The sequence below is a fragment of the Otolemur garnettii genome, unplaced genomic scaffold (genome assembly GCF_000181295.1).
Source record: "Otolemur garnettii isolate 467f Iridium unplaced genomic scaffold, OtoGar3 scaffold00006, whole genome shotgun sequence".
Taxonomy (NCBI): Eukaryota; Metazoa; Chordata; class Mammalia; order Primates; family Galagidae; genus Otolemur; species Otolemur garnettii.
The window spans coordinates 36,255,320-36,264,791 of record NW_003852401.1 but is presented as its reverse complement, the minus strand read 5'-3'; the positions used below and the strand labels follow the sequence as shown (position 1 = coordinate 36,264,791).

Genomic DNA, 9,472 nt, shown 5'->3' with positions numbered 1-9,472 from the left:
ATTCCTGTAAGTAATTTCATAAACATAATATGTAACAGCAAAAAAAGTAGATTCCTTGACAAAGTACCAGTAAAAGTATCAAACACATCCTAAAAGACTTCAGAGATTGGAATACTTGGATAAGAACTATAAAACAACTCAAACAACTGGACTGTAATTTAAAAAATAATAAAAGACAGACTCAAAAATGTGTCTAAAAGGGGGCAGTGCCTGAGGCTCAGTAAATAGGGTGCTGGTCCATATACTGAGGGTGACAGGTTCAAACCCCGCCCCAGCCGAACTGCAACAAAAAACAGCTGGGCATTGTGGTGGGTGACTGTATTCCCAGCTACTCGGGAGGCTGAGGCAAGAGAAGTGCCTAAGCCCAAGAGCTGGAGGTCACTGTGAGCTGTAACACCATGGCACTCTACCAAGGGCAACAAAGTGAGACTCTATCTCTAAAAAAAAAAAAAAAAGAAGTTAGTCACTAGGTCCAGCCCCAGCAAGGGAATTATGCAAATGTTTTTAGTACTGGAGGTGTGGGTCATGAGGACTCACTTAGTCCACATGACATGATTCCATTTTTTTTTTTATTAAATTATAGCTGTGTATATTAATGCAGTCATGGAGTACAATGTGCTGATTTTATATACAATTTGAAATATTGTCATCAAACTGTTTAGCATAGCCTTCAATGGCAGATTCCATTTTTGAAGTATAGCAATAGGCAAAATAAACCTATGTGATAGAAGTTTGGATTATGGTGAATCTTGGTGGGGCTCAGGGTTATTGGTAATATGGTAAGTGTTGGGTGCTGAGATCTGGTCAGATAGTTATACTTTATAAAAATTCATCAATTTGACTCCGTGCCTATGGCTCAAGCAGCTAAGGTGCCAGCCACATACACCTGAGCTGGTGGGTTCGAATCTAGCGCAGCCCGCCAAACAACAATGATGGCTGCAACCAAAAATAGCCAGGTATCCTGGTGGGCACCTGTAGTCCCAGCTACTTGGGAGACAGAGACAGGAGAATTGCTTGAGCCCGGGAGTTGGAGGTTGCTGTGAGCTGTGATGCCATGGCACTCTACCTAGGGCAACAGCTTAAGGCTCTGTCTCAAAAAAAAAAAAAAAAAATTCATCAATTTATGCTCACTTTGGTAGCACATATACTAAAATTTGAATGATACAGAGAAGATGAGTATGGCCCCTGTGCAAGGATGATGCACAAATTTGTGATAGTAAATTTTTTCTGAGTCTCAAGAAATATCCCGTTCTTCCGGTTGTCCCTGCCTGATTATTATTTCTTGTTCCCTTAGTTACTATCCTGGCTTCCATTTCAAAGCTTTTTCTTTATAATAGATTGGGCTTTTGTCTGAGAAATAAGATTCCTCCCCCTCCACCATTGGCATATCTGCGTCTAATTACAGCACATTTCATTAGTTCCTACAGTGCTCATGAGCATGAGAGGGAATTTTTTGTTGTTGCTTTAATGTCAAATAATATGCAGACATCTAATAAGCACTGTTCATTTTAAAAATGTCTTTGTCAAAGTCCCCGTTAGCCCACTGGCACATTGGCCAAAAACACAACATCAAATTCAAAGGAAGAGTTTGGATTTCAAGTCTCAAGATCTAAAGAAGTTAATTTAAGTGACTTTCATTGGGAAAAGAAAAAAAAATGCAGAGATAATTAGCTTATTTAAGAAGATGTTAAAGATTGACTTTAAAAGTGTTGAATGGATTAAAAAAAACCTCTGGTAATTTAAAACAATAAAGCTGCATTATTATCTTGTCAAAAAAGTTCCTCAATTTAAATTACTTCTGATTTATACACTTTTCTGCATGTGTGTTAAATTTCCATTTTAAAATTTGCTTAAGAACACAGACTTAATATTCTCCCTTAGAGGCCCATTGTGCTGATAAATTTCCTTGCCCCTAACCACCAGTCTCTCTCCTTCTTCTGGATTAGGTAATAAAATGTAAATACAATTTGTACTCTGCTTCTTAAAGTCTAACAAATCGAACAAATGGGCAGGCAGTACTGTTTGTGTTTGGAAAAAATATGGGTGGAGGAGTCAGACTCGAGTTCAAACCTGCTTTCACCACCACTGGCGTGCAGCCTTACTCTTCATTTTCCTCATCCAAGTTCTTAGATGCACGGCAGACTGCATGGCGAAGTAATGACTGGAAATCATGTAATATGCTCCTGTCGTAAAAATAGCTTGAGCCTCCCCCCAAATACCTATACTGATTTGTAATTGCAGCATCTGTTTAACTTCCTCGCATTACGGTGAGTCTCATGCTCATTTTGGCCTAACTCACAGACCTTTGTTCATCCACACTCAGGAAATTCCTGAAACATTCTCTTCAATTTAACATCAGGTCGACTGCTCTATATATCCCCACACATCTTCATCCTCAAGTAATAACCCTCTCTTGGGCTTCCTCAGAGAATATACCCAGGTAAAGACCTAAAGAAGGTATTTGGGTTGTTTTTACAAGTATTTTCTTTTAGGACTCAGTGCTTAATCAGTAAAAAAGTGGATAAATTATGCTGTCTTCTATTTTATGGAATGGTATATGGTCAATAAAATACACAGCAGAGTGTGAGGGGGGAAATACTGGCAGAGCTTGGAGGGGAAGAGGACTCTGTATTCAGGCTTGGGCAAAAATCCTTACAGAACTCCAGGTGACATTCAGTTCACCCTGCAGCTAGGGACACAAGAATTTCCTCTTGGCTGGGCCAGCTTACCAGACTCTCCACTCATAACCACCCTGACAACAGTAGCACTGAAGGGGCTCAGGGACAAGAATATTTTCCTAAAAACTGTCTCTGATTTTTCATTCTAGCAAATGTAGCCAATGTCCAGTGGGCCTTGGGTGAGGGTCTGTGTTGGGGTGGGGTTATTCTGATTATGGCTGGGAGAGCCCATGTAAGGCCAAGGAGGAGGAGCTGTCATGCCTAGAGTGTTCATCTTTCTGGTCTCCTGCTGGCTACGTGTCCTGTCAGAGGTAGGCCCTCCACACAGACACCCTCCATGGGATCTGGCTTGGTGACCCCATGCAGAACAAAAGGATCACGCATGCATTTGCAGCGGGAGTGTTCACTATGAGGCCACATGGAACCCAGAGGAAAGTAAGACAGAGAGCGAGGGAACACTGGATGAATATATGGGCAGAAAGCAGGAAAGGGAATGAAAAGGAGAAAGAATGGGGAAGGGACAGGAATGTCCCTATCATGTTTAACCTGTCTCCCATCATGGCTTCCCTGTCCCCCCACACATGACTCTGTCATGGTGACCTGGTCAGTGTGCAGCACCTGGGTGCCATCCCAACAGAGATGCGATGGCTTCATGTGCACATAAACACAACATCTGTATACATGGAAGGTGTCAAACCAGGCCTCAGCCTGTCTGGGGAAGGTATTCAGCTGTCATTTTGCAGCCATGCTAAATGACCGTATGTCAGATCTTGTCCTGGCTGCAAACTGTTTGCTCATCAGGACTGGGTTGACACCTTGTGGTCTTCATGAACTTGAGGAAGACACAGTAAATGCCCCCCAGGACTCCTGCAGCTAATGCAGGTCCTACCACTTAAGCTGAGGGTTCAATGGTCCTGGACTTGCCTGGGACCTCTACTTACCCTGAAGTCAGAGTGTCCAAAAGCACCCCATGGTTCCTCAACCTTGTTCTCACCTTGTCATCTAGGACCAAGCCTTGAAAGGGCTACAGGGACAGACATCGCTGAAAGAAGATTTCAAAGAGAGTGAGGCCACCAAGGAACAAGGCCAAGGTGGCATTGGAGCCTCCATGAAAGTGCAGTGAATGAAGCCATGGGAGCTGCCTGTTCTTCAAATGCTGCCTTTTCCCACAGGTGGGGAAGTTAGGGCTGTGTGGCTCCCCCTGGCTCCCCCCAGGCTGTCTACCTGCTCCATCCTGGATCACGATCCTAGAAAAACAACCTTTAGCCCCTATTGAGTGGGGCAGGCTTAGAGTCTGGGAAGATTAATTTATTATTTTAATTATTTAGTAATAATGCATAGACATCCTTGAATTTGATTTTTTCCAACTTAAAGTTTAGAGATTCTCAGTCACCCATTAGGTAGTAAAGCCTAAAGCATGCAGGGATGAGACTTCTATGCAATCATCTTTTCCATGTGCCTGAGAATCACAGACTTCTCACCAAAGGAGAGTTCGTGGATTCAGGGACTGGCCTGGGTCATAGAGAAGGTCATTTCTGGATCCTATGTCTTTACAGGTCTCCCCAGGAGCATAGCTGATGTGACCAATCAGACAGGATTTTTATACTCAGGGGGCTAATGTGAGACCTGTCCTGAATGGAGAAAGGGCAGTGTCCAGGAGAGATGGCCCACCTGTGCTCTGTTTCAGTGTCCTGTTTCTCTCCCTGCCCTCAGCTCTTGCCCATACGGGAAAATGCAAAAGCAGAAAAGCTAATCTACTGGATCATGGCAGGGAGCAAAGGTTATTTTTCCCAGAGAACATTTTTAAATGCTTTGTGCACACACCCAGGGCTCACAGGTGGTATTGCAGGGGTCATCATTTGGTTTGTGCAGTGGTTCTCAACCTTCCTAATGCTGTGATCCTTTAATACAGTTCCTTATGTTGTGGTGACCCCCAACCATAAAATTATTTTCATTGCTACTTCATAACTGTAATTTTGCTACTGTTATGAATCGTAATGCAAATATCTGATATGCAGGATGTATTTTCATTGGTCACAACCCATAGGTTGAGAACTGCTGGTTTAGGGTCTTACAGAAAGTCCAAAAGTTATACCCCAGCAGGCGCTACTGACATGGAACACAATCAGAATGGGCCTCCCTGGAGTTAACACCACCAAATCTCACACCTTGCACTTAGTGTCAGGGCAACCAATGCATGAGTGCTTTTGAATAGCATGGAAGGATAAACTACCACCTATAAAACTAAGCCCAATGCTTAGCTTGGTAAAAAGGAAATTCTAACTTTGGCATCTTTTCCACATCCTTTAAGAATATATTGGTACTTTATGCACTCATGTGCCACATGATGACTTTTTGGTCAATGACGGACGGCTTATACAATGTGATCCAATGAGATTACTGGGTATAATGGAACCGAAAAATTCCTATTGCCAGGTGACTTCACAGTAGTAAGGTCGTAGTTCGATGCATCATCTACGTGTTTGTGCTGATGCTGGTGGAAGCAAACGGCACTGTCAGTCAATACAAGCCTAGCACCTGCGATTGTGTGCAGTGCCTGACACTTGATAATGATAACAGATGACTGCCTCACTGGCTTATGTGTTTACCATCCTATGCTTTTTATTATTATTTTAGAATATACTTTTGCTGCTTATAAAAAAAAAGAATTTAATGGTAAACAGCCTCAGGCAGGTCCTTCAGGAGTTATGCCAGAAGAAGGTGTGGTTATCAAAGGAAATGACAGCTCTGTGAGTATTCCTGCCCCTGAAGACCTTCCAGGGGGACAAGATGTGGAGGTGGAGACCGTTATATTGAGGGCCCTGACCCTGTGTAGGCCTAGGCTACTGCGAGTGTCTGTGTCTTAGTTTTCAACCAAAAAAGTTTAAAAAGAAAAAATAATTTTAAATAGAAAAAAAGCTTATAGGATAAGGATTCACAGAAAGAAAATGTTTTTGTATGGATGTGCAAAGTGTTTTAAGCTAAGTGTCATTACAACATAGTCAAAAACATTAAAAATTTTATAAAGTAAAAAGGTTACAGCAAGCTAATTTATTATTAAATAAAAAAATTTTAAATAAATTTAGCATAGCCTAAGTGTCCAGTGCATATGAAGTCTACAGTCATGTATAGTAATATCCCGAGGCTTTCACCTTTCCTCACCAGTCACTCTCTCTGACTCACCCAGAGAAACTTCTAGTCCTGCACACTCCATTCATGGTAACTGCCCTGTGTATGTGTAGCATTTTTTTTTTAAACCAACTTTTTACTGTACGTTTCCCAGGTTTAGGTATGGTTAGATACACATCTACTTAAAATGGTGTCCCAGTTGCCTACAGTACTCAGGGCAGTAGCGTGCTCTATAGTACGGTAGCCTAGAAGCAATGGACTGTAGCATACAGCCGAGGTCTGTCAGTCCATTCTATGATGTTCACACAGTGATGAATCACTGAATGGCATGTTTCTCAGAACGGATCCCTGTTGGGAAGCGTGCATTCATGTACACCAGGGGTCCTCAAATTTTTTAAATAGGGGGTCAGTTCACTGTCCCTCAGACCATTGGAGGGCCAGACTGCGGGCCCTGGGACGAGTCGGCTGCTAAGCAGGACAGGCAATGGCAGCAAAAAACACCTGGCGGGCCGGATAAATGTCCTTGGTGGGCCACGTGTGGCCCGCAGGCCATAGTTTGAGGACACCTGATGTACACAGTCAAAGGAGTGGACAGGTGCCAAAAGGCATTCAAAGGTTATGGGTTGCAATGGTTCTTCTTGTGGAAGATTGTATTTTCCAAAAATGGCCATAGCCATATTTTCAGTCTTCCATTCTTTTCCAGAGCTTGATTACCTTGTACCAAAAGTTGAAGTCTGTTTACTTTTCTCTTAAAGTTGGATGTCTCAAGCATAGAAGGTAGCAGACCTAACTGTATCAGTTTTCTAAAGCCACAATGTGGGTGGCTTTACACGAACAGAAATGTGTTTTCTTACAGTTCCTGACACATGAACTCAAAATGTCAGCAAGGTCAGTTCCTTCTGCAGGGACTCAGAACAACATAAATTTATTCTCCCCTCTTTCAGGAGGCACAGCAGGAAATCCAGGTGCCGCAGGATCAGTTCCCTCCAGAGCCTCTGAGGGAGAGTCTTTCCCATGACTCTTCCCTAGCTTCTGCCGGTTGCCAGCAATTCTTGGTATTCCTTGACTTGTAGATCATCATTCCAATCTCTGCCTCTGTTGTCATAGGACATTATTCCCTGTGTGTTTACTGTGTCCAAATTTTCCTCTTCTTATAAGGACATTAGCCACTGGACTAAGGCCCATACTAATCCCCTATGACCTCATCTTAACTTGATTACATCTGAAAAGACTTAAATTCCGAATAGGTTCACTTACACAGGTACCAAGGGTGAGGACTGGAACATACCTTTTGCAGGGCATAGTATAAGCCATAACAGTGAGGCTGAGTGATTTCTGAGGTTAGGCCATAAAAAGCTATCCAACTTCTTCCAGAACCTCTCTCTCCCAAAGGATGCTCACCTTTGGAACCCAGACACCATTTGTGAGGAAGCCTAGGAAATACAAAGAGGCCACATATAAAAATTTTAGCTGACAGCCCTCCAGCTAAGATCCCAGCCTACCGATAGTCATGTAAGGAAACAGGTTCCAGGTGACAGCAACCCTACCCTTCAAGCCACCCCAGCTGATGTCAAGGATGATGAACTGTCCCCACTGATGCCTGCCCAGATCCACATTCATGAGAAAAATAAATGCAATTGCTCTTTTAATCTACTAAATTCTAGAGAGCGGGGTTGTTATCTGGATTTCGATTACCGGAAGACTACCCAGTGTCTACTGTTCTATCTGAGACATCTGGACTCTTCAGTGGTAGGATCACCTTTTGTTATGAGAACATGACCCAGGGATCTTGCTGTAGGTTTCTTTGGGGTTCTACCATCCTTCTCTCTGGACACAGTATGAAGCAGATCAGCTAGATCATAAGTGTTAACTGCTTCAGCCTGGCTTAAGTAAAGATGTAGCCAAGCATTGAAAAAATGTAACTATGTCCTTTGCTAGTGAGGTATCTCTCCCACCCTCTGGGGGTCCAACTAGTGGCACAGAAATGTAGCTGTGAACTAGCTGTGCGATCTGAGCCAAATTCCTTCAACTCTCTAAACTTTAGTTCCCATCTATAAAATGGGCATAATGATATTCATTTATATAAGTTTGTAGCTTAATGCCTGGCCCTTTTAAGTGCTTGAGAAATATTAGATAAGTCTTTTGATTAAAAGTTAAAATGATCAAAAAAAAATGTTTTCTCTATAAAAATAATCTCATCAGTGAAGGCTGTCCACATTTGCAAAACACATCCGTACTTAGTAACCAAGACTATTGCTCCTCCAGAATCTCAATTCTTCAGCATCAAATAAGGGACAGTAAATATTTATAACAGCACCATAATCCCTGCTGTCACAACTCACATGGGCTCATTTATTAAAATAAGTGGAACTAAGCCAAGAAGGACTATTAAGTTGACAAGTTGAAAAGAATTTTCTTTTTTTAACTAGCAACAGCCCCTTTACAAAGCAACAGAAGACCAAGAAAGAAAAAAGGCCTACATCAAATGCTTGGGAATTTCTAATTGAATAGTCCTTTCTCAGAAACACACATATGAGACCCTGAGACTTTGAGAATTTCACTAGGATGAGTTTAAAGACTATAGAATTAGCTAGATTTATGGAACACTTAGTTAACCCTGGGTCTCAGGTGGGAGCCAAGCTCAATGCTTTCTGAATAATACTATTTTTACCTATGAGCGTCTACATATATTTACTGGTAAGTTTTATTCTGCCTGTGCGTCCTTCAGAAGCTGAGACATTTTATGAATTGCAAAAATAAATGTGAATTTCATCCACACAGCTTTTGGTGCAAAGCAGTTCTTTCAACAAAGTCTACTTAGTTTTTTCCTTATTTTATTCTCATACTTACCGTTGTATACTAAAGAGAATCCATTCTTATTTATATTACTGGCTCTTTAAAAAAACCCTCCCCACTTGCAGACCCAGGCTCTTCTGGCAAATGGCTTTTTCTTTCTGCATTCTGCAGAAAGCTTACAAACTCTGAATGCTAAGTGGAAGGCCACCAAAACTCAAATTTGCAAATCTGTGCACTTGGAAATGTGTAGTTGGCGTCAAATCCTTTGTCTGGAGCCTGGGGAAATACTTGATTCTGTTGCTAGGTGGCAATGTTCCTTTACCAAAAGGATGATTATTCGAGTCTGCAGGAAGGAAAGGAAAACATTGCCTTCCTGCCTCTTCATTAGCAACTTTTTAATCAGAGAGATACCAGCAATGTCAGAAATTGCAAGACTGGAATGCGCAAAACAAAAATTTCTTCCAGTTGGCCACGATATGTAGCAAACATGGCTAGTCTACAGTATAAAGCTCACAGCTGCTTCCAGTAACTGTAAAAATCCTGGCTAGTCAGAGACTAGAGTCTATCCCAGGCTCTGGTAGATAAATAATATGCTCTCACTTGTCCAGTGATCTGTGGTACAGTGTTAATTTCATTTATTGAAAAAAAAACACCTCTAGCATTAAGTTTCTTTTAAAAAAAAAAGAGGTTCTTCCATCTTATTATCAAATAGAGTTGCCAGATTTAGCAAAAAAAAGTACAGGCCATCCAGTTAAATTTGCATTCCGGATTAACAGGGAAGACTTTTTAAAATATTAATATGACCCATGCAATAACTTCAACATATTTATTCTTAAAAAGTATTTGTGCGGCGAGCCTAGGGTCTGGTA

The 9,472-nt window shown here is 41.8% G+C and overlaps 1 non-coding gene across 1 annotated transcript; it reads left to right on the top strand.

The window, feature by feature from the left end:
• Positions 1-1,123: 1,123 nt before the first annotated feature.
• On the top strand, positions 1,124-1,230 carry LOC111722980. The gene has a single exon (XR_002771603.1). It is a non-coding gene; the product is annotated as a U6 spliceosomal RNA (small nuclear RNA).
• The last annotated feature ends 8,242 nt before the right edge of the window (positions 1,231-9,472 follow it).